The following is a 24,580-nucleotide window of genomic DNA, read 5'->3' on the forward strand; positions in this document are numbered from 1 at the left end:
CACATTTTTAACAATGTTGAGAAGAAAAAAAGACACATTTCCCAAAGAAAGAATACCTATCACTATAGACACTACTAATTTTATTTCATTTATATGTGGAAAATAAAAAGTTAAAATCAGAAAATCAGAAATAGTAAAAGCATGGTTACCAAAGGCAGCTGGTGGTTAAGGGACAAGGTAAATTAGGAAGATGTTGGCCAAAGGACACAAACTTTTTTAAGAGAAATAAGTTGAAGCCATTTGTTGGACATCATGTCCACTACAGTTAATAACAATATATTGTGGGCCGGCACCGCGACTCACTAGGCTAATCCTCCACCTTGCGGCACCGGGACACTGGGTTCTAGTCCCGGTCGGGGCGCTGGATTCTGTCCCGGTTGCCCCTCTTCCAGGCCAGCTCTCTGCTGTGGCCAGGGAGTGCAGTGGAGGATGGCCCAAGTGCTTGGGCCCTGCACCCCATGGGAGACCAGGATAAGTACCTGGCTCCTGACATCGGATCAGCGCGGTGCGCCGGCCGCAGCGCGCCAACCACGGCGGCCATTGGAGGGTGAACCAACAGCAAAGGAAGACCTTTCTCTCTGTCTCTCTCTCTCACTGTCCACTCTGCCTGTCAAAATATATATATATATATATATATATATATATATATATTGTGTACTTGAAAGTTGTTAGGGCTGGCGCTGTGGCATAGTGAGTAAAGCCACCACCTGCAGTGCCGACATCCCATGTGGACGCCGGTTCAAGTCCTGGCTGCTCCACTTCCAGTCTAGCTGTTTGCTATGGCCTAGAAAATCGGTAGAAGTTGGTCAAACTCCTTCAGCCCCTGTGCCCACGTGGGAGACCCAGAAGAGGCTCTGGGCTCCTGGCTTCAAATGGGCACAGCTCTGGCCATTGTGGCAAATTGGGGTATGAACCAGCAGATGGAAGACTTCTCTCTCTCTCTCTCTCTCTCTCTCTCTCTGCCTCTCCTCTCTCTGTGTAACTCTGGCTTTCAAATAAATAAATAAAATCTTTAAAAAATCGATTCCCTTCATTAATATTATACAAACTTTTAAAATCAATTATTAGATAATTGAAAATGAATCTTGATGAAGAATGGGATGGGATAGGGAGTGGGAGATGGGATGGTTGTGGGTGGGAGGGAGGTTATGGGGGGGAGCTGCTATAATTCAAAAGTTGTGTTTTGGAAATTTATATTTATTAAAGTTGAGAAAAAATAATTAAAATAAAATTTTGGTCATAAAAATATTAAATTTGGAAGACAGAAAATACATGTAAAACATGACCAAATGGGACAATTTCAAGGCTATGAGGCTTGTTTAATATCTAAAAGAATCACTGTTTCTCCTCAGAAGCCAAATAAGAAACATAATGTGATACCATCAATGGTGGGACAAATAATTTAACAAAATTCAATACTTTTTCACTACCTCTTCATAACAAGTGTTATGAGGTTAGTGAAAACTGTGAATAATTAGTGAAGAGATACACATCTAGATCAATGGAAGACAATAGGCAAACATATTTTGGGGAATATTATAATAACAACTCAATGGATTTAAAATAACCATTTCAAGAAATGTTGCTGGAGCAAATGGTTACCTACCTGAGAAAAGAAACTATATATCTATGTGGGCATTTATTATAAAATTAAAAAAATAATAAAACAAAATTATACTAGCCTACATCTCAATCCTGTAAATTAACTTCAAGTGAATCATAAATTCAAACATAAAATATAGAATCATCAAAATGAGAAGATCGTATATGACAAAATATTCAGGCTGTGGGGCTTAAGAGTTTTGAGACATGGCACCCATAGTATGATCTATTAAAAGAAACTGATGATTTGGATTTCACCAAAATTAAAATTTTGCTTTATGAAAAGACCCCATATTCTCAGGAAAAGACAAGCTATAGATTAGAAGAATTCCTGGCCAAAGATTCCTAAGTATAATACATAAAGTTTTATGAAAGCTTAACATTGAAGAAAACCAATAATTCAATTACAAATTGGGGAGATGACATGAAGTGTTATTTCAATGAAGAGGATAAAAATATAGCAAATACACATATGAACACTTATTTAACATCGCTAACCCATTAGAGATAAAAATTGAAATGTCATAAAATATCATACAATATCTATTGAAAAGTTAATTTTATTTAAGAAGATGATAATACCAAATGCTCTCAAGAATGTATGGAAACTTAGTTTTGCATATGTTGTTGATGGCAGTAAAATATTTTATATTCAGTATACAACACATTGAGGGGTTTCTTATAAGCTCAACATGTTCTTAAAACATAACCAAAAGATCACAGTCCTAAACTTCTTTCCCTGACAAGTGAAAATTTAATTCAACATAAAAACATGTCCATGAATATACATAGATGATCTTTTTTGTTCGTTTGATTTGTGTGTGTGTGTTTTTTTTTTTTTTTGACAGAGTTATAGACAGTGAGAGAGAGACACCCACAGAAAAAGGTCTTCTTTCCCTTGGTGTACCCCCCAAATGGTCACTAAGGCCGACGCTGCACTGATCCGAAACCAGGAGCCAGGTGCTTCTTCCTGGTCTCCCATGCAGATGCAAAGGCCCAAGCACTTGGGCCGTCCTCCATTGTCCTCCCGGGCCACAGCAGAGAGCTGGACTGAAAGAGGAGCAACCGGGACTAAAACCTGGCACCCATATGGGATGTGGTGCAGAGGATTAGCCAAGTGAGCCATGGCGCCAGCCCTAGATGATCTTTTTTTAGCAATAAATAACTGGAAACAAACAACATTCATCCCAAACAGTGAATAATTTAATTATGCTACCTCTGTATCATGGAATACTACTTAGAAGTAAAATGAATAAATGATTGATACATAGAACAACTTGAATGCATCACAAAGGCATTATGTTGAAAAAAAATCCTCATTCTTAAAATGTTACACACTGCATGATTCCAGTAAATGAAATACTCAAAATCATGGCATGATAAAGAACAAAAACAGAATAGTGGTTGCTAGGTGTGGGGGTTGTTGGAAGAAATGGGATCAGTGTGATTATGAATGGATATCATGAAGGAGGTCTTTGTGACGGTGGAAATAGTTCTGGATCTTGATGGCAGTTGAAGTTAAACTATTCTTTCTTTTGATAGCATGAAATAGAACTTGTACTGGTTTCCTGTGGCTCCTATAATGAATTATTATAAACTGAGCTGACTGAAAACAGCAGAAATGTATTGACTGACAATTTTTTTTTTTTTTTTTTGACAGGCAGAGTGGGCAATGAGAGAGAGAGACAGAGAGAAAAGTCTTCCTTTGCCGTTGGTTCACCCTCCAATGGCCGCTGTAGTCAGCGCGTTGCGGCCGGCGCACCGCTCTGATCTGAAGCCAGGAGCCAGGTGCTTCTTCTGGTCTCCCATGCGGGTGCAGACCCAAGGACCTGGGCCATCCTCCACTGCACTCCTGGGCCACAGCAGAGAGCTGGACTAGAAGAGGAGCAACCGGGACAGAATTCGGCCTCCCAACCGGGACAAGAACCCAGAGTGCCGGGGCCACAGGTGGAGGATTAGCCTAGTGAGCCGCAGCGCCGGCCAACTGACAATTCTAAATTGAAGAATTCAAAATCAGCACTTCTGGACTGAAATTAAGGTTGCCTTCCCACCGGATGCTCCAGTGCAGAATGTGTTACTGGCTTCATTCAATTGCTAGTGTTAACCAGCCTTTCTTGTCTTCTGGTTGCATCTCTTTTGGTTTCATATTCACGTAGATTTCCCTTTGTTTATAAGCTACTTTAGCTTCTTGAGTCTACTGTTATAGCAATTAATATCCACCTGAATTTTTTTTTTATAATGGTTTCCAGTTACATCCATTTTGTTGCTAAAGACAGGATTCATTCTTTTTTATGACTGAGTTGCATTCCATCATGTATATATACCACATTTTCCTTATCATCATCCAGTCCTTTGAGATATTATTTTTTAAAGATTCATTTATTTATTTGAAAGTCAGAGTTACAGAGAGGCAGAGGCAGAGATAGAGAGAGAGAGAGAGAGAGAGAGAGAGAGAGAGGTCCTCCATCCTCTGGTTTTCTCCCCAGATGGCCGCAACGGCTGGAGCTGCATTGATTCAAAGCCAGGAGCTAGGAGCTTCTTCCGTGTCTCCTATGTGGGTGTGGGGCCTAAGCACTTGGGCCACCTTCTGCTGCTTTCCCAGGCCATAGCAGAGAGCTGGATCAGAAGTAGAGCAGCCAGGATTCGAACTGGTGCCTGTATGGGATGCCGGCCCCGCCAGCAGCATCTTTACCTGCTATGCAACAGCACATCCACCTGAATTAACCTGGCTAATTTCCTCCTTTGAAGGTCCCTAATCACATATTTTTCATTAAAAGTTATATATATATATATGTACATATGTATAGTTTTTATATTAAATAGTATTTGCATGTGCTGGAGATTTGGAAGTGAATATATCTTTCATATCTCAATTAAAAAGCCTAAACAGAACTATTGGAGGAAATTGGGCAAGAGACATACAGGGTATTTCTGTAATATTTGTCCACCTGATGAGAATACATAACTATTTCAAATAGGAAAAGTAAAAATAAAATATTAAGAAGTATGACTCTAAGGAAAAAAAATTAAAAGAGGATAAATTTTCTATTCATTTTAGAAGCAAATATTTTGCAATGCATTCTCTGCAAGAAGGTAATGTATTTCCATCATCCAGACAAAGAAGAAAGTTTAAAATAGGAACATAATGTACATTTTGGTTTTCATGCCTTTGTATATGTGTGTGTTTGAAAAGACAAAACTTTTTTTTCATACAGTATTAATGTAGAGATTGGCACTCAAAGGCGAGTTCCATGATCCTAACTGGAACCTAGATTTCTTCAAGTTCACTGCCTTTGTTTCTCACTATTATGCTTCAACCTGAATGTTAAATTTCTTTCTTTCAAAATAGCTTTCTGGAAGCAGGATGGAGAAAGGGAATAAGGACATCTTCCTTCTTCCCACATTGAAGGTGGATTATCAGAAGTAAGATTGAACCATGACAGTCACTGACAGATGATTTGGAGCCATTGCAGTTTACTCCAAATAATTACATCTATTACATGAAGTTTTAAAAATTCTCAATTTATTTCTCTTAAAATTTTATTTTTGCAACTGGAACTCTGGTGTAGAGGATAAAGCCATGGTCTGTAGCCATATAGGTGCCAGTTCAATTCCCGCCTGGTCCACTTCCAATCCAGTTCCCTGCTGATACACCTGGTAAAGCAGCAAGGAATGACCTCAGTCCTTGGGCACCTGAACTCAGTTTGGAGACTCACAAGAAGCTCCTGGCTCCTGGTTTTGGCTTGGCCCAGTACTGGTCATTGTGGCCATCTGGGGAGTGAACGAGTGGATGGAAAATCTCTCTCTCTCTCTCCCTCTCTCTCTCTCTAACTCTTTCAAATAAAATAAGTAAATCTGAAAACATTTATTTTGCTTATTCACAAGAATTATACACATTTGATATTTATATTTAAATAAGTGTAAAAATGCTTAAAAATAAAAGGTAAAACTTATGATCATTAAAAATACTATGTCATAGTTAATTGGGAAGTATTTTTTTAAAAAATCTATTTTAATTATTTGAGAGATAGATAGATAGATAGAGATAGAGAGATAGAGATGGGGTGCGGGGGGAGACAGAGGGAGATAGTCCCATCCATCCACTGGTCTGGACCAGGCTTAAACCAGGAGTTTCATGACATTTTTATATCACGGTTCTATGTGCTCATCAAAGAAGGTAAGTTTGTTATCAACTGTTGCTATCAATTTTCTCTTTTCCAGAAAAGATTGTCACAGAAAGACCAGATAACTTTCTCAAAGCCACTAAATTACTAAAGTAGTATAAATATTAATAAATGGTATCACTTCAGAATTTTTACACATTTAATAACTATTATTTTTATGGAACCAGTGAGAGATTATTTGCTACCAATACAAATTGTATTACATTTCCTAAATAAATCAGTTTCTAAAAATGATCTCAGTCATAATAACAGAAATATATCCAAATTAACATTTTTCTTTCAGATTTCATTCACATACAGCTATCATAAGTGTGTCTTGTACTGGCTGCTCACAAGTCACTCTGAAATTAATTGTCATGTTGTCCCTGTCCTGAAATCTGAAAAAAGATATCTAATTTAAAAAGTGAGGATATTATCACGGAAACACATAGTAGAAAATGAGCCTAAGTGATATTAGAAAATTCCTGCAATTTTAAAGGATTAGAGAACCATATCCTGAATTCTGTTACAGCTTGGCCTTTTAGCGGAAATCTTTTCTTGCTGGGAAATCATAAGATCAGAACTTTCCTCTATTTATAACATTTGTCAGCAGTCATAGAGGTAGTCAAATCCATAATTAACTTTTTGACTTCAAAGATTTGGTAAAAACTTTTAAAGGCCCAACTGTTAAGTAGGTACATAGCAAAAAAACATTCATACCATATTGAATTCAGCACAACTGTTCAACTTCTTTTTACAGAACCTACACTGTATCTTGAATAAGGACCACTAGAATCATCCATGCAATTACACTGAGAACCCAGGCTCCCTAATCTAACAGGATTGGGAAGAACAGAGAATAAGTAGATCAAACAGGCTTTCATTGTAAATAGTTCACTCTGTGCAGTGTGACTTGACATAAGGAATGTCTGACTAAACTCTCTGCTATCATCAATTTATGAAATAAAGGCACTATCTAACTTTAAGCTCTTTTGACCATAAATTCTTGTTATAAAATACGTTGAAATGGCATTTAATCCATTTTCCCCTGGTTAAAACTCCCTATTTCCATTTTATTGAAGTCACTAACTTATTTTTTTTATTTCAGTTATGTGGAAAAAAAGGCATTGTGAAAATAGCATTATAGAAGGTATGGGTTCTCACTTACAGATTATCTATGGATAGGATAATTTATACAATGCTTGAACATTTCTTATTATTTAACCCCAAAACTCAGACATATATTATTTGTTTGTCATACTTACTCCTAACGTCCAGACTAATAGATATATAGGTTTTTAATCATATTGGGAGAGGCACAGGATTCATGAAATCTGATCACATAACCTTGATCTGAATATGTTATTGAGCTGAAAGCTAAAGACTCAAGCAAAATTCCACCCAAAGGGACCTTCATACAAAAAATCTTTTTTTTTTTTTTTTTTTGACAGGCAGAGTTATACAGTGAGAGAGAGAAACAGAGAGAAAGGTCTTCCTTCCGTTGGTTCACCCCCCAAATGGTCGCTACGGCCAGCGCACTGCAACTGGCACACTGCGCCAATCCAAAGCCAGGAGCCATGTGCTTCCTCCTGGTCTCCCATTAGGGTGCAGGGCCCAAACACTTGGGCCATCCTCCATTGCCCTCCCATTATCACCAAATGCCTGATATTCAAATAGTTTAAGTTGAGAAAAATTAGTTAATATAGTGGATGTGTTTATGCACATACATACATATATGTATAGATATACATTTATATTAAGATGTAATTGTATATATAATCATACACTTAACATTTTCTTTTGCCTGATCAGTCTCCATTACATTGGGTCTGAAATTAACACTGACTTCATTTTTCTAAAGATTTATTTATTTATTTGAAAGAGCAACAGTGAGAAGCAGAGAGAGAGAGAATCTTCCATCCACTTGTCCACTTGCCAAATAACTGCAACAACCCTGGTGGGGCCAGGCCAAAGCCAGTAGACAAGGATTCCATCAAAGGCCCAAGTTCTTTTGCCATCTTCTGCTGCAATCCCAGTCACATTAGCAAGCAGTTGAATCAGAAATGGAGCAACCAGGACTCAACCTGACACTCTGATGTGGAATGCCGGACCCATTGCACTACAATGCTAGCCCCAATACTGCTTTTCTCTGGAGGAAAACTATCCCTCGCTATCTTAGTCTTTGAAATGGTGTTGAAAACTTAACTTTTAGAGGCACATGTGGGCTTCAAAACTGACCACTTAGCATATTCTAACTCCAGGTACAAAGATAGTGTAAGTCCCAATCTTTTATGATTGTTAAAAGAAATATTGTATATGTAAAGTCATAAATACATCACAAAAGCTAACCACAAAAAATATCCCATTAACCTTTGAATATTTTCCAGATTACAACTGATATTCCATTTTACTCTACTTTTTCTGTTTTCTGTGACATTTGAAAAAGATGGCATCTATCTGGTCAATTTTAGTTTTCCCCAGCACTTTTTATTTTGTGACTTCAACTACTATGTCAAGCTTTGCATTCACTCAGTTGAATAGGTCTCAGAAGTTCAACTGCCATATCGTCATTTGACCTGACATTTAGTATTGTTCTTGATAATATTAGTTTGAAACTATACATTTCAGAATTTCTCCTTTTTTAAGATTTATTAATTTATTTGAAAGGCACAGTTACAGAGAGAAAGAGAGAGAGAGATCTTCTACCCACTGGTTCACTCCCCAAATGACCTCAATGGCTAGAGCTGCTCCAGACCAAAGCCAGGAGCCAGGTGCTTCTTCCTGGTCTGCCACATGGGTACAGGGCTACAAAGACTTGGTCTATTCTTCCCTACATTCTTAGGCTCATTAGCAGCGAGATAGATTTGAAGGGGATCATCTGGGATTCAAGCCAGTGCCCACATGGGATTCTGGCACTGCAAAATGTATCAAAGGTACATCTTTATTTATTGTATCTTAGTCTGTTAAGTGATTGTGAGATGCCTGTAAGTTTTGTGTCTGTATTTAAATCATGTCTCTGGGGGGCCAGCTCTGTGGCATAATAAGTAAAGCCACTGCCTGCAGTGCTAACATCCCAAAAGGGCACTGGTTCTAGTCCTGGCTGCTCCTCTTCCAATCTAACTTTCTACTATGGTTTGGGAAAGCAGTAGAAGATGGCCCAAGTCCTTAGGCCCTTGCAACCACATGGGAGGCCTGGAAAAATTCCATGTTCCCTGCTTTGGATTTCATAGCTCCTGCTGTTGCAGATATTTTGGGAGTGAACCAGTGGATGGAAGACTTCTCTCTCTCTCTCTTTTTTTAAAAGATTTATTTGTTTATTTGAAAGCCAGAATTACACAGAGAGAGAAGGAGAGGCAGAGAGAAAGAATCTTCCATCAGCTGGTTCATTCCCCAATTGGCCACAACAGCTGGAGCTGGGCCAATCTGCAGCCAGGATCCAGGAGCTTCTTCTGGGTCTCCCACATGTGTTAAGGGGTCCAAGGACTTGGGCCATCTTCTGCTGCTTTCCTAGGCCGTTGCAGAGAGCTGGATTGGAAGTGGTACAGCCGAGACTTGAACTGGAGCCCATATGGGATGTCAGCACTACAGGCTGCGGCTTTATCCGCTATGCCACAGTGCCAGCACCCCCTCCAGCCTCTGTCTCTGTCATTCTGCTTTCCAAACAAATAAATACATCTTTAAAAATAAATAAATAAATCACGTCTCTCTTTTTATTTAATTGTCTGTGTTATGCCCACACTCACCACCTTCCAATTCCTTATCGTCTCAGGAAATTACACTTCCCATAAGCAGCTACCCAGAGTCATACTGAGAACTCAGTCACTCACTAAAAATTCAAATGATTCAACTTGGCAATGTACCTTTTGAAAAGAACTGATTGAAAAAGCTTTTGCTTAAAATTGAATACAGATGTAATTGACAATAAAACTTGGATTTTGTAACACTGAGTCTCTCAATGCATGCACATCATAAAAGCATGTACTGTTATACTGTAAGAAAAATGAAGCACAGGGAGTTCAAGTAATATGCCCAAAGTCACCCTGAACGATGATCAGTGAGCTGAGATTGTAATATGAACCAAGGGAATCCAATTTTACTGATCTGTGTACCATAAACCCTCTGTAGGCATTCTTCTCACTGACTGTGTATGTGTTATTCATTGTAATGGATGTTGTATAGAATGCAGGGACTAATAAGATACAGCATCTCACGATGCACTGGCTACCGTAGATATTTTTATTTTCCCTCTTTACTTATTTGAACATTAATTATTATACAAACTCAATAAATTTAAATAATTAGACTGTAATTTCTCCTCAATTTCTATTTGATTGATGCTACAGTTCTTTACATAGCTGCTTTCAAAACAGTGTTCTTGTGAAGCATATATTTCTTTTCCAAAGAGACTATAAAAGCTCTACATGGAGAATAGGGAGTTGAATTGAGTTCAGTGTTACAGCTCTACAAGATTCAGATGGTATAAAAATCTGGAAAATGACTTCATGCTAAATTATGTTCTTGAACTTTTCTGAGACTCTTAGGCATTGAGTTTTTATTATGTTGCTTTGTTAGGAATAAGCCCCCCGCCCCAGAATTTTTTTGGTTAACAAATCAATTTGTAGCTTTCAGAAAAGTTATTTCCCAGCCTTCTAACATGTGCTGTTACTGTGTACTTGGCTAACATATTGAATGTTGTATGTCTGTAATGGGAAAGTTCCACTGGGAAATGATGAGTATAATAGCAGTAAGTTCATTTTCAAGATTGACACCACAACTATGGAATTCAGAGTTCCAGAGATTAACATTCTTTGAACAAACTTTACTTTGGATCACATTTAATTTTCACAAGGAAATCTTTCTAAGTATTTTTCCCCAGGCACAAGAAATATTATGATGCCTCCTATGATCCCTGCACCTTCATGTCATAGTCAAGATTATGTTACATTACACAACAAAAGAGATTTTGGAGATGTAGTTAAGATCATTAATACAGAGATCTTACAATAGGGAAAGTATTAGTCTGATTTAGTTATGAATCAATTAAAAGCAAGTGGTTTCTCTAGCTAGTAGCAGAAGTGGAAATGTCAAGCTATGTCTGAGAAGGAGTTGATGTACCATTATTGATTTGAAGATGAAGGTGGTCAAGTGTCCAAAAATATGAGTGGCCTCTTGTTGACAGCAAACAGGGTAACAAAGACTTTAGTTCTATAATCATAAGGAATGGAATTCAGACAACAATCTGAATGATGTTGATTCTCTCCCAAGGTCGTTAGGTAAGGGCCAAAAGTAGTCAATACCATAGTTTCAGCCTTATGGTAACCTAAGCAGAGTACATATGTGAGCCTGACTGGATTTCTGACCAACAAATCAGTGAGTTACTGAGTGAAGGTTTGAAGCTGCTCAGTTTGTGGGAATTTGTTATTTGACAATTGATTGCAAATACAGTACCTAAGGAACTGATTTCTTTAGTTTATTCTGCCCAATAGCAATAGCTTGACTGGTGACTAAGAGTCTTTGGCTAAGTTCTGAATAGCCAATTTTGAAGGAACACAATCCTTTGATATGTTTTTGTTTCTCATAGAGTCTACACTACCCAAATCCACACTTCCCACAAGCCTAAATCCTGTTTCTTTCATGTTTTTCATTGTAATTTTAATTTATAAGTTGTCTCTTTATTAGAGTTAGATAACATTGTATGCCATCAATGATCTGAGTCCATGGACCTTGGGCTTAAATCCACAATTTAGGCATTAGCGTTTTGTGTTAAAATTCTAGCTTTGTTGCATGTTAGCTGCATGACTTTGGACAAGGTTGTTTTTGTTTTTGTTTTTGTCTTTTTTCTTTTTTTTTCTTTTCTTTTTTTTTTTTTTTTTTGGCCCAGCAGAGTTAGACAGTGAGAGAGAGTTATAGACAGTGAGTGGTTCATTCCCCCAATGGCATCTACAGCCAGCGCTGCACTAATCTGAAGCCAGGAGCAGGATACTTCCTCCTGGTGGTCTCTCATGCAGGTGCAGGGACCCAAGTACTTGGGCCATCCTCCACTGCACTCCCAGGCCACAGAAAAAAGCTGGACTGGAAGAGGAGCAACCAGGACTAGTACCCAGCGCCCCAACTGGGACTAGAACATGGGGTACCGGCACCACAGGTGGAGGATTAGCCAAGTGAGCCATGGCGCCAGCCGGACAAGTGTTTTTTTTTGAGTAACAGTTTATAAATCTCAAAATAATATGTAATAGTTGTTATAATACTACATAATAATAATTAACAGAATGTATAATAGAATCAGTAAAATTGAACTAACAAGAACTAAACAAGATAACAAAGAAAAATAAACAGGATAACAAGAACTAAAATATAAAATATATTCAGCATCTAGTAAATACTAGGTAAATGCTAGCAGTTACTATCCTTGGCCTGTTTCCTTACTTGTAAAGCCAGTGTAAATAACACTAGCCTTAATATGAGATCAAATGACCCAATGCATGTTTGCAAAGTGTGAATCGTCTCACACATATATGCTATATTGTTTCCATCATCATGGTAAAAAGGAAAGAGGCTTATACCTAGTGTCTAACAATCCACCTAGCAACTTAATGAACTAATGTCTAAGGAAGAATCTTAGTTGATATCCAATAATTTTGGCAATACATTTTAAAATAAATTGACCATGTGTTTTCTTCAATGTTTATCACAGTTTGTTACTGTGACTTTAGATGAGCCAATTAATAGATTTAATCTTAAACTGCCATCTATTTCAGAAACAGATTTTGTGATGAAAATTGATGAAATAAGTAAACAAAGGCTTTTGTGACTTGAGATTTTTAGGTGAAAAACATCACGTGAACAGAATATTTATTGGTTGTATTAGTGAGAAGGAGCACAAGTGGCTTTACAATCAAGAGGAAAATCAAGATATTAAATAAACTGTGTGGGGGTTTTTAAATACTTATTTATTTATTTCATTTGAAAAGCAGTGTTACAGAGTGGGGGAAAGAGCATGGCAAAGCTGGCCTTGATCTGCTGGTTTACTCCCCAGTGGCTGCAATGACCGGAGCTGGGAAAGACAAGCCAGAAGCCAGGAGCTTCTTCTAGGCCTCCCACATGGATGCAAGGGTCCAAGCACTTGGGCCATTTGCTGCTGCTTTCCCAGGCTCATCAGCAGGGAGCTGGAATAGAAGTGAAGCAGCTGGGAATTGAACCAGTGCCCATCTGGGATGTTGGTGCAGCAGGCAGTGGCTTAAACCGCTATACCACAGTGCCAGCCCTTATTTGTTTTTGTATTCACAAAGCAATTATTGACCTTTTTTAAGGCTCCAAGGGACACCTTGATTAAGCCCCATTGTGAGTTCAAGGTGTAAGGGAATGTTGTCTATATTTTTATAAATACATATTTACCTTTAATAATTACCAAATTCTAATATTTGACTCAAACATTATCATATTTCACTGAAAATATTGTCACTGCCATCTTATAAATGAGGAAATCTGCTAATAAAAATGTGACTTGAATTATGGCTAAAAATTCTGTACCTAGACTACTGACTGCCTGAGAGCAAATAATGTTTTATTATATATTGTTCATGTAACATTGAGCAGATTCTCCAAACTCCTCATGATGGTACAATCACATCATCTATGAAGGAATATTGTTATTAATACTTAATTTATGAGATTGTTGAATAAACTAGTATTGTAAAGTGATTAGAATATTGTTTATTTTGCAGTAAACATTTGTAGTAACATAACTTCTGTTATTACAGGCCATGTAATTGGATTTCAAACATAACCCATCTGCTGTCACCTTGTAGAAAATAACACTCTCTGGAGAATAAGGAAGCAATTTGCAGTTTCCAGAATGATCAGGAAGCATTCCAGGAAGAGTTTCTAGCTGAACTTCTCAAAAAAATAGTTTGGCAGTGGAGGAGTATCAGATTGTAATCCAAAATTAGGAGCTGTGAGAAAGATGACTGGGGGCCTGTGCCGCGGCTCAACAGGCTGATCTACCGCCTGCGGCGCCAGCACCCCGGGTTCTAGTCCAGGTCAGGGTGCCGGTTCTGTCCCAGTTTCTCCTCTTCTAGTCCTGCTCTCTGCTGTGGCCCGGGAGTGCAGTGGAGGATGGCCCAAGTGCCTGGGCCCTGCACTTACATGGGAGACCAGGAGAAGCACCTGGCTCCTGGCTTCGGATCGGCAGAGCACATTGGCCGAAGCGGCCATTTGGGGGGTGAACCAACAGAAGGAAGACTTTTCTCTCTGTCTCTCTCTCTCTCACTGTCTTTCTCTCTCTCACTGTCTAACTCTGCCTGTCAAAAGAAAAAAGAAAAAGAAAAAGAAATGACTGGGTTAGAGACCCAAGAATCTTCCCTTTCATCTGAAGCTTTGTGCATGAATCTTGTTCCTGTATAGAGACCTCCTGCCTAAAGGCCTCACAAATAACCCATTAACCTCTGACAAAATTATCTCTGGTATTTTCACTCCATGAAGGACCAGGGGACTTTCTCATTCACAAATGACAGCCATCTATTTCAAAAATTAATTAGTTGGCTAACTTCTCAATCACCAAGTGAAACTGAATGTGGAAATGAGCAGAGTGCCTATTAATAACAATATCATCTGCCTATAAAATTTGGTTTCTAACAGCTATTATAAGTACTGCGTGGCAAATACTGAATAACAGGATGTGATGAATAGTGCCATTCAATTGGATTGAACATTTATGAATGCTCTCTAAATCCTTAGTATGCTAAATATCCTCTCATGTGTTCAACCTCACTCTACCATTTGAGAAGTTCTGCAATGCAAAACAGGCAGACTTCTCGCATTCACTATATTGTAATTAATAATGCAATATGAAACTGATTATTCTTTCAATTTATGTGTTCTGTCTTAAATAATTGATGAATTATTAGTACATAAATGTTCAATAGTTGTTTATACTTAAACACATACTCTAAAAACTCTACTGAGTATTTGACCTGGAGAGTTATGAAAAAAAATCACTGAAGATCTAGAAATACAGTGTTCTTAGAAATCATGAGGAGTATGTTCTAGGCCAAAGTCTGCACTGGGACCCTACTGTTGTGGGCTGAATATTTGAGCCCCCAACCCAATTTATTCATCAATTCTTTATTTCTCAATGGAGTGATATTTGAATAAAGGGCACATGACTAAGTTTAGATGGACTCACAAGGACAGAGTCAATATAATGTGCTAGTACCCTTTCCAGGGGGTGAAAAGATCAGAGCTCTCTCTGCCCTATAAGGATAAAGCATGCAGGTGTCTATCTGCAAGTGAGGAAGAGGACCTTTGACAGGAACTGAATCACCTGACGTCATGATCATGGGTTTCCCAGCCTTAAGACAGTGAGAAATGAATTTGGTTGGATTAGTTACTTAGTTAAAAATATTTTTACTATAGTGGCCTAAACTTACAAATGTACTTGATTTCTTACCGACTCTAAAAATTTGATTTTTTCTGTATTTTCATCTTAACCACCTCTTTACACTCCTGACATGTGAATAATTGTTTGTGGAATTCTTATTGATCACTGATATGAATGATTTCATTTCACTTGTGTATTAATTATTATATGTCCTTAATGAATATTTAAATTAATTTTTAAATTTTATTTTTTTATTTATTTGACAGGTAGAGTTATAGACAGTGAGAGAGAGAGAAGAGAGAAAGGTCTTCCCTCCATTGGTTCACCCCCCAAATGGCCACTACGGCTGGCACTGTGCCGATCTGAAGCCAGGAGCCTGGTGTTTCTTCCTAGTCTCCCACACAGGTGCAAGGGCCCAAGCACTTGGGCTATCCTTCACTGCCCTCCCTGGCAACAGCAGAGAGCTGGACTGGAAGAGGAGTAACCGGGACTAGAACCCAGCACTCATATGGTATGCCAGCACCGCAGGCAGAGGATTAACCAAATGAGCCATGGTGCCGGCCCCCATGAATATTTAAATTAAATAAGTTTAGTAGCAAACACCTACTTCAAAACTTTCGCATGGATGGCATCATTCCAGGTACAAGTATGATGTAGGCCTAGTCCTTGACCACAGGCAATTCAAAATACAGTAGAGGATACAGAGTAATCTATGGCACCTCTATAAATGAATAACACTGCAATTTATCTCAGTCAGCATTAGTTGAGCATCTAATATATAGCCTGTACTGTTGTGTAGTCTAGTTTTAACTGAAATGCTCATGTGATTAATAAGTTAATAGGAACTTAACTTGATTTAGTCCTTGAACAATAGGAGGTTTCACAGAATAAATGTGACAAATAACAATGAGGCTAGGCTTTACAAAGATCATTATTAAAGGCAAAAAATAGGAATGTAAAGGTGTCGTGCATCATCATGCACATGGCACTAAGACTCACACAAGTCTTTAGCAGACAAAGATAGCTGGGCTAGATACATGGATTTGGGCAAGAGAAGGAGGTGTTAAAAGTCACACTTCAGATTTCTCTCTTGATTCTCCAAAAACCGGAAACCATGACAAATTTCATGAAAATGTGTCACATCTACATGCGAATTGAAAGATGGGTTTAATTATACTATATGAATGAGCAACTGAAATGATGAAAGATAAAATCAGTAACTGCTTCAGGAGCATTTCTAAATTGCAACTGAAAGATGGGAAACAGTGAATAGTTGCACTGAGAATAAAAATAAAGATATATGTGAAAACATGCTACATTTTATATTAATTACCAAAGGATATTGATCATAAAAACTGTTTGTTTTTGGGTGGGTGCAAGGGCCTAAGGACTTGGGCCATCTTCTACTGCTTCCCCAGGCCATAGCAGAGAGCTGGGTGGGAAGTGGAGCAGGCGGGACATGAACTTGTGTCCATATAGGATGCTAGGGCCACAGGCTGAGGCTTAGCCCATTGCACCACAGTGCTGCCCCTTCTGTCTACCATCTTTCCAGTTTATCTGCAGGTCTCTGATTGTAACCAAGTAGGAAGTCATGAATACTACATATGAGGCAACAATGTCTTCCTGTAACTATGAAGGAGGTAAACATAGATTAGAATTTTGGGGGATGATTATTATGTTATTCTTTGTCTACCTCTTTTACATAGATCTTAAATTAATCAAAATAGGCCGGCGCCATGGCTCACTAGGCTAATCCTCCGCCTAGCGGCGCCGGCACACCGGGTTCTAGTCCCGGTTGGGGTGCCGGATTCTGTCCCGGTTGCCCCTCTTCCAGGCCAGCTCTCTGCTGTGGCCAGGGAGTGCAGTGGAGGATGGCCCAGGTGCTTGGGCCCTGCACCGCATGGGAGACCAGGAAAAGCACCTGGCTCCTGGCTCCTGCCATTGGATCAGCGCGGTGCGCCGGCCGCAGCGCGCCGGCCACTGCGGCCATTGGAGGGTGAACCAACGGCAAAAGAAGACCTTTCTCTGTCTCTCTCTCTCACTGTCCACTCTGCCTGTCCAAAAAAAAAAAAAAATTAATCAAAAAAACAGTTTATGTAAGCCCCAGTCCATGGATTAACCTTATCTCTTTTCTGCCTCTCATGCCTCAATTCTGCTAGTTATCAAACATATTTGATTCTGTATGTTACATGGTTCTTAACGCATCCTAGCTCATTATTACCCACTCACCTCATATGCTGTGTTTAAAGCACCACAATACAGTAAGCAGAATTTTATTACTTTTTTATTTTAATTTTTTAAGGTGAACAAATTTCATGTATTTCATATATACAGATTTGGAGCATTGTGATACTTCCTACCCTGTGCTCCCTCCAGCTCATACTCCCACCTTTTCTCATCCTTCCTTTTTATTCTTTCTTTTAATTTTTGCAATGATGCCCTTTGTTTATTTTGTATTCTTTAAAAAATGATGCATTTATTTATTTATTGAAAGTAGGAGTTACATAGAGAGAGAAGAAGAAGAAGAAGAAGAGAGAGAGAGGTCTTCCATCTGCCTGTTCACCCCCCAATTGGTCACAGTGGCCAAAGCTGCACCAATCCGAAGCCAGGAGCCAGGAGCTTCTTCCAGGTCTTCCATATGGGTGCTGGGCCCAAGGACTGGGACCATCTTGTACTGCTTTTTCAGGCCATATTAGAGGGCTGGATTGGAAGTGGAACAGCCAGGCCTCAAACTGGCGTCCATATGGTGTGCTGGCACTGCTGGTGGCAGCTTTATCCACTATGCCACTGCGCCAAGTCCTATTTTGTATTCTTAAGATTAATACTTCACTAAGTAAAGAATTCAAAAAACAGTAAGAAGAAGAAGAAGAAAAGACTGTTCCTTGAAAGTAGAGACAAGAGCTGTAAACAATCATTGAATCTCAAAATGGAAATTTTTCTCCAATACATTACATTTTTTTTTATACTCCATTAGTTACCACTGATTAGGGAAAACATACAGTACTTGTATTTTGGGGACTGGCTTATTTCACTAAGTATGGTGGTTTCCAGTTACATCCACTTGATTGTGAAAGACAACATTTCATTCTTCTAATGGCTCAGTAGTGTTCCATAGTGTATATACACCACATTTTCTTTATCCAGTCATTGGTTAATAGAAATCTGGATTGATTCCCTACCTTTACTATTGTGAATTGAGCTGCAATAATTTGGGTATAGATAACTCTTTCATATGCTAATTTCATTTCATTTGGATAAATTTCCCAGAGTTGATCATATGGTAGATATAATTTCATATTTCTGAACTATTTCCATACTGCCTTCCACAATGGCTGCACAAGCTTACATTCCCACCAACAGTGGCTTAGGGTACTGATGTCAAAATGGCATCTTCTCCCTGCTGATTGCTGGGTGCCTTTGTTGGGGGATGGGAATAAAGAAATGTGATTGTCTTTTACTGGATTAAGTGGGTTCACTGCCCCTTACTAGGGCTCTAGGTCTGACAGAAAGTCAGTGTGGTCCACAATACTTCCTCAGCACTTCACAAAGTGAAGAGGAAAGCAACAGAATGGGGGAAAATATTTGCAAACTATGCAACCGATAAAGCATTAATATTCAGAATCTATGAAGAGCTCAAGAAACTCAGCAACAACAATGATAATCCAGTTAAGAAATGGGCAAAGAATTAAACAGGCATTTGTTTAATGAGGAAATCTAAATGGCCAACAACAGCAACAAAAAATGCTTAGGATCACTAGCCATCAATGAATAAAAGCTAAAACCAGAATGAGATTTCATTCTCTAGCTGAGAATGGCTCTAATACAGAAATCAAAAGACAATAAATGCTGGTTAGGATGTCAGGAAAAAGATACCCTAATGTTTTGAATTTCCCACTTGTGTGCTTATGTGTATACAAATTTCAAAAAAATATTAAAAATAGGATTAAAAGATAAGTTTATTTTGTAGCAAGAATTTTGAGATCCATAAAAAGTTTTTCATAATAATTTTTCCATAAAATTTCTTATGACCTCTCTTATGTACAGATTTCTAATTTTGAAGTACTAAAATAAACATAATTTAATTTAATTTTTCAGGAACATTTTGAAATCACTTCATGTAAGTGCACATATATGTGTATTTATATAGTGAATGTGCTTTTTATTTTCTAGATCTGAATTAAAGATTTAAATGGATTTTTGCACTCTGGCTTACTCACCATGACTCTTGACTACCTTGGTTAAAAAATTCTACTGATAGGCTGGCACTGTGGCTCAGTTGGCTAACCCTCCGTCTACAGCACCGGCACACCAGATTCTTGTCCTGTTTGGGGCGCCGGGTGCTAGCCCCAGTTGTTCCTCTTCCAGTCCAGCTCTCTGCTGTGACCCGGGAGGGCAGCGGAGGATGGCCCAAGTGCTTGGGTCCCTGCACTCACATGGGAGACTAAGAGGAAGCACCTGGTTCCTGGCTTTGGATCGGCACAGCACCGGCCATGGCGGTCATTAGGGGAGTGAACCAACGAAAGGAAGACCTTTCTCTCTGTCTCTCTCTCACTGTCTATAACTCTACCTGTGAAATAAAAAAAAAAAAAAAAATTCTACTGATAAATGAGTTCCACAGCCAGAGGCTGGAGAATATGCCAGCATTGGAGATCCAGGTGAGAGAAGACTGGAGTAGACTTCGTTTCTGTCTTATACATTTTGATAAGTGGATATTAGTTAACTCTGTGCAAAGCTTCTATATTACTACTCTTAATTGAAATATAGAGTCTTTACACCAGAAATCATATTTACAACTCTGAGCTATGGCATTTTACTCTATAAGTTAGCATATAAAAGTAAAATGCAAAACACATACTGTAGAAGTCATTGCATACAAACAGGTTCAGTACTAAACCAGTGCATGGTGGATATGTTAGCATTCCTTTTATCTCAGCTAATTTTTAGTTAACATTATGACACTGACGTTTATAATTATTTTCTGTTTGAAAGTTATATAAGAATTATTATAAATTCTGAAGAAGCTGCATTGTTATAGAAATGGTTTTCTCTTGTACCAATGAACTGATTGATGAAAAAGACATAAAAAATATACAAAATGCATGGTATAACTTATTTTGCAAAATGTGATATTTAGAAATACACATCATTCAATCTATAGAATATTTTTGTCTTATTTTTGTGCCATATGCACTGTTTGGGTATTTATGGGATTATTGGAACTACAATTTTATGAATTCTTCCATCTTTTGCCCTTCTATCACAGTTTTTCCTGTAATACTAATATAATCTTTTCACATTTTATGTATCCTCTTGGTCATGGCAATAAAGTGTGAATGTGGTTTGTACCAGGACTGATCAAAACTTATTTCCCACTATTCTAGTCATACTGTGAGTCATACTGATTAGTGTACATCACTTTGCTAAACACCTACAAAGCTTCTTAGAGTTTAGCAAATACATCCTGTGGTGCTCATCTTTGATTCCATGTGATGGATCCTTTGTCTGAAATTTCCTTTCCCCATATTATTTAAATTCTTATTTTCATGCCCTTAAAGGCATAACTCATGCCACATCTAATCCACCACAATAGGACCTACCCTGTTACATATGGGGGACATATTCAATGACTCCAAGATGACCTCTGAAATAATGGCTATTGCCAAAACTTATAATCATATATATCATGTTTTTCATTATACACAAAACTTGTCATAATATTTAATTTATAAGTGAGACACAGTAAGAGATTAGTAACAATATCATTAAAACTAAAGTGTAAAAAATAATATAATAAATAATCATGTACAAAACTTATTTAAAATTTGTGAATTATTTCTTGAATTTTCTATTTAATAAATTCAGACTCTGGTCGTCTGGGTTATTCAAATCATGGAGAGTGGAAACCATGTATAATAGAGTCCTAATTATAACTCCCATTGGCCCACTTAACTTATTATTTGTATATTCTATGATAGATAAAATAGTATCTGGTCTATATGACTAATTCTATCTCCAAACTAACTTTTGTATATCATGTGTTTTAAACACATCTAAAACTCCCAGCAGAAGATCTGGTCCAGAATAGATTTATAGGTGTTCAATGAATGCTTGTTAGATCATAGAATGCCTACACCAGCTTAAAAGAATTTAAATTTATAAAAGGAAACAAAGCAGTATTTCTTTGATTTATCTCCATTCAGTGTAGTTTACATGCTCAACAAACACGTGGAAACAAGATTTCATTGTCCTTCCAGATTTAAAATTTGATCATTTCAAAGTAAAATTATATAAGAAAAATTAGAAATGTACACATTATAGCTTCTTTGCTGTAGTTCAATTTGCCTTATATAAGAACTCTGAAGTTAATTCATAATTATAGTATCAGTGTATATGATATATTAAGTACAGCAAGACATTATAGTGTCTTTAATAACACATACTATTTTTGATTTGTGATTATAGGCCAGCACAGATTCTGGTCTTCTAGGTATGCTATTAATAGTTCCATTGACAATTGCTAAACAACAATAGTATTGTATTCCTTTGTTCAAAAATTTATTATGAGTTAAAGAATAATGTGTCTTTAATTTATTAAAAAAATCTTCACATGGAAGAAGTGACACTATAATATATGGGTACCAAAATATAGCTTCAAGCAAGACAGAATATTTGCTCCTGGAAATTTAGTGAGGGATTCAAACAATGTATAGGTTAAAAATATGTAATTATGTAATTGAAATATTTCAGTTACCCAAAATCTATTAATAAAGTCCAAAAATGCAAAAGCTAAGAGCCTCTAGAAAGAGAGTAGGCTGGAAATCTTTCTTTAAAATTACCAAGCATATGTGACATGCAAAATTATCAGCTACATGTTTTCAAAGCCGTTTTGAATTTAATTAGCACAACCTCAAAGTGGAGATTTTTGAAATCCTCATTTTACAAATAGGCAATATGACTTTAGAGAGGCCAAATTACTGTTTCATAGACACACAGCAATGTCGAGGCAGAGTTTGCATTAAATTGGAGTTCCCCTGGAGGACAAAAGCTACAGAAATTTCTATGGTTCTTTCACATGATCTTCCCTGGGCCTGTGTAGTCCCAGTACATCAAACAGTCACAAAACAGTACTGCTAAAATGTCACTGAAGCTGAAATTGTAAAAGGGACGCAATAGACAGCGTTTCAACAGTCATAGGTAAAGGCAGCTCCCGGTCATCAGGGACATCATCAGAAAACAATGCAAAAAGATTCTTTGTGTCAGCTCAAGACTGAAGGAAGCCAGGAGGGGTAGAAGGTTAAGAATCATTGAGATTGGGTCCTAAAACCTCAAAGGGAAAGATTCAGTCTTCATTTTCATAATTGATTTCAGAAAAAGTATATGCAGATATTTTAATCTATTCTAGAAATTATCCATAAACTAGTTCTCATTTAAAATTTTATACAAATATAGAACAAGAAATAAAATATATAGTTAACTATTAGTTTCATAAGAGTTATATAAACCAGTTTGCATTTATATATCACAAGATAATTTGAAGAGCATAATTCTAACATAGTTATATTTGAAGTATACCAGCTGCATTATTTTGTTAGAATGACCATACCAAAGAAACTTAAGGAATGGACACTGAGTTTCTCACAATTTTGGAGACTAGAAATCCAAGATGAAGGTGTTCCCAGGGTTGGCTTTTCCAAGTCCTCTCTCTGTGGCCTGCAGGTGGCCATCTCCTCCCTGTGTCTCCACACAGTCTTTCCAAGTGCACATACATGTATTTTCCAAAAGGGTCTTTTGATAAATCCTGAACTAAAAGACATATTTTGTCTTATGAATAAACACAGATACTTTTTTATGAGGGTAAAAAGTCATTGAAGGCATTTTCAGTTATTTATAAAAAATAGTTTCAAAAATAGAAGCTTATGGGACCAGCATTGTGAAATAGTGGGTAGAGCCACAGCCTGTGATGCAAGGATCCCGGGTGGATGCAGGTTTGAGTCCAGCTGTGACAGTTCTAATCCAGCTCCCTATGAATGGCCTGAGAGAGCAGATGACCCAAGTGTCTTGGCTGCTACCAACCACATGAAAGATCCAGAATAAGTTCCTGGGTTCAGCCTGACCAAGCTCTAACCAATGCAGCCATCTGAGGAATGAACCAGTGGGAAGATTCATTCTCTCTCTCTCTCTCTCTCTCTCTCTCTCTCTCTCTCTCTCTCCACTCTCCTTCTATCTTCATTACTCTGGCTTTCAAATAAACAAAATGTTTAAAAAAATAGAAGTGGATGCCATGTATTGTCAAGATGTGTGTTTGTGTGTGTGTGTGTGTGTGTGTGTGTGTTTGATAGGCAGTGGGAGAACTCAATTTTCTTTTTTAAAATGATTTTATTTATATAAAGGTAATAAATTTCATGCATTTCCTACACACAGTTTTCTAAGTGTAACAATACTTACCACTCTTTCCTCCCTCACTCCCATCCTCTTCTTCCTTTCTTATCTTTCTTTTAATTTTTACAATGACATACTTTCAATTTACTTAATAATCACAACCTTAACCCTGCACTAAATAAAGCATTCAACAAGTACTAAATAGAAAACGACTGTTCCTCAAGAGAAAGAGTATAGGCAAAGGATCAAGAGTATAGACAAAGGCTATAACTAATAATCAAATCTCAAAATGACAATTTCACTCATATACATTGTTTTTTGTACTCTGTATATTATTATACTTGATCTTAGCCAAAAGGCCGAGAAGTGATTATACCCCATATATTATTTATCAGACATCAGTAAAAGCATATGATGATTGTCTTTTTGGTATTGGCTTATTTCACAAAGCATCTCCAGTTACATACATTTTTCTTGCAAAAGACAGGATTTCAATTTTTTATGACTGAGTACTATTCCATCATGAATATATACCACTATCTCTTTATCCAGTCCTCGGCTGATGGGCATCTGGGTTGATTGCATATCTTAACTTTTGTGAGTTGAGCAGCTATAAGTATGGGGGTACAGGTAGCTGTTTCAGATGTTGATTTCTTTTCTTTTGGGTAAATTTCCAGGAGTGAAATGGCTGGGTCATATGGTAGTCCTTTTTTTCAGATTTCTGAAGAATCACCATTGTGTCTTCTATTGACCGTACTAGTTTACATTTCTACCAACAGTGTATCAGGGTTCCTGTTTCCCCATTTTCAAATCCTTAGCCCATTTATTAACCGGACTGCTTGTTGGGTTGTTGATGAGTTCTTGAGCTCCTTATATCCTGGACATCAATTCTTTATCAGATAGTCAGTTTGTAAATATTTCCTTCCATTCTTTAATTTGTTAATGTGATGTATCACATTTATTGATTTGCCAATGTTGAACCATCCCTGCAAGCGGGGACAAATATTACTTCATAAATGTACTTCATAAATGTAAATGACTTTTTTAATGTGTTATT

This window comes from Oryctolagus cuniculus, chromosome 1 (assembly GCF_051225735.1).
Source record: "Oryctolagus cuniculus isolate XC-2025 breed Fujian yellow rabbit chromosome 1, ASM5122573v1, whole genome shotgun sequence".
NCBI lineage: Eukaryota > Metazoa > Chordata > Mammalia > Lagomorpha > Leporidae > Oryctolagus > Oryctolagus cuniculus.